Source organism: Octopus bimaculoides, chromosome 13 (assembly GCF_001194135.2).
Source record: "Octopus bimaculoides isolate UCB-OBI-ISO-001 chromosome 13, ASM119413v2, whole genome shotgun sequence".
NCBI classification, from domain to species: Eukaryota; Metazoa; Mollusca; class Cephalopoda; order Octopoda; family Octopodidae; genus Octopus; species Octopus bimaculoides.
In genome coordinates, this window is record NC_068993.1 from 44,449,122 (window position 1) to 44,451,334 (window position 2,213).

Consider the following 2,213-nt stretch of genomic DNA (forward strand, 5'->3'; position numbering starts at 1 on the left):
CTTTAAAATGGAACAAAACTCCCAAAAAGAAATAGATAAAGAAAGTAATAAAGGAAGGCAAGGGGGGGGGGGCAGACTCCCTTTGTTTAATCTGTTGTTTGAATCTCATGAAGTGCTGCTGTAGACGTAATTCATGAAATTGAAAGTTGGGAAGGAGAATGGATTCAAGAGTGTGTGTGTGTGCCTGTCTGTTTGTGTGTGTGTCAGTGTTTGCATCTGTGTGTGTACTTGTGAGTGCATGTGTTTGTATGTGTGTGTATGCGTGTGTGTGCACACGCACGCATGTGTGTATGTGTGTGTGTATGTGTACATGTGTGAGTGTGTATGTGCATGCATGTATATATGCACGTAAGCATGTGTTCGTGCATGTATGTAAGTGAGAGTGCATATGCTTGTGAGCATGTGTTTGTGTACGTGTACTGTGTGTGTGTGTGTGTGTGTGTGTGTGTGTGTGTGTATTTGTGTGTTTGTACACATTTGAGCATGTGTTTGTGTCTGTATATGCGTGTGCATATGAACATGTGTTTGTGAGTATATGTGAGTATAGGTTCATGAGCAAATGTATACACATATGTGTATGTGTGTGAGTGCATGTGCATATGAGTATATGCGCAAGTGAATGTATAAGTAATTATAATAAATAATAAACAAAACAAAAAAACAGTTCCATAGAGAAATAATAAAACAGCCAATATATTGTTAGAATATTCTAGAAGACATTCCCAGACATCCAAAATGACTAATCTAACCTTTTGACTTGGAAAATGTCAAAATAAAATAAAAACTCATTTTTGGTGTTTATTTTAAAAGAATCTTTGAAGTTTTTTTTTTTATTATAGTAGTTATTTATGTTTAATTTTTTGTGTTTTTATTTTTGAGTGCTTTTTATTTTGATTTATATCTCCCATCACTGCAGTGTTTTTTTTTTAACAATTAACAGTTATTTGATGATGGTACGTGTATGAATTTACTATGTATCAATGTCTAATATCCAATTCATGCTAGCATGGTATAACAAATAAGTGAGTAAATATATATGCATAATAATAATAATTATATTTTTCTATATGTGACTGTGGATTTTCATGGATCAGTTCATGAACTTTGGTTCTTTTCTCTAAAGTTATATATTTATATATTTTATACTGTGAAACTTGATTCAATTTTAATTTTTAATAAATTGAATTTAATTGAGTTTTTACCTGTAAATTTGGATTTTTATCCCTAATATTATTATTATATATATATACACACACATATATACATGGTAGGGGGCTCCAAAAGGAGACTTGGGGAATAGAATCCCTGCCTTCCTGAGCTAGTTTTCCACTACATTTCTTAAAAATGAATGCTGAGAACATGCGTAGGCTTGAAAGAAATGAAGCTTGTATGATCTGCTGGATGTGTAATGTCAGTGTGCATACACGACAGAGTGTAAGTGCTCTGAGAGAAAAGTTGGGCATAAGAAGCATCAAATGTGGTGTGCAAGAGAGGCGATTGCACTGGTATGGTCATGTGTTACATATGAATGAAGACCACTGTGTGAGGAAGTACCACTCCCTAACTGTTGCAGGAACCTGTGGAAGAGGTAGACCCAGGAAGACCTGGGATGAGGTAGTGAAGCATGACCTTCAAACATTGGGCCTGACAAAGGCAATGACAGGAGACCGGAACCTTTGGAGATACACTGTGATTGAGAAGACTTGGTAATCAAAGTGAGATCGCAGCCATGCATGTCCGGCCCTATTAAGAATACCCCTGATGCGTCAGGCGATATATGCTTGAGAAGACCTGTTGAGTCAAGTAAACCAATATTGTAGCTGTGGCTAGTTCCACCTGACTGGCTCCCATGCCAGTGGCACATACAAAGCACCATCCGAACGTGGTCGATGCCAGGTCTGACTGACTTGTTCCTGTGCCAGTGGTACGTAAAAAGTACCAACTGAATGTGGCTGATACCAGTACCCCTAGACTGGCTCCTGTGCCGGTGGTATGTAAAAAGCACCATCTAAACATGGTCGATGCCAGGTCCGCCTGACTGGCTCCTGTGTCAGTGGCACATAAAAAGTACTATCTGAATGTGATCAATGCTAGGCCTGCCTGACTGGCTCCTGTGCTGGTGGAACATAAAAAGCACCCACTACACTCTTGGAGTGGTTGGCATTAGGAAGGGCATCCAGCTGTAGAAATATATATATATATATATATATATA

At 38.0% G+C, this 2,213-nt stretch overlaps 1 protein-coding gene across 6 annotated transcripts in view; it reads left to right on the forward strand.

The window, feature by feature from the left end:
- The window catches only part of LOC106880554 (uncharacterized), a 92,302-nt gene that overhangs the window by 48,053 nt on the left and 42,036 nt on the right, over positions 1–2,213 (forward strand). The window lies entirely within an intron of this gene.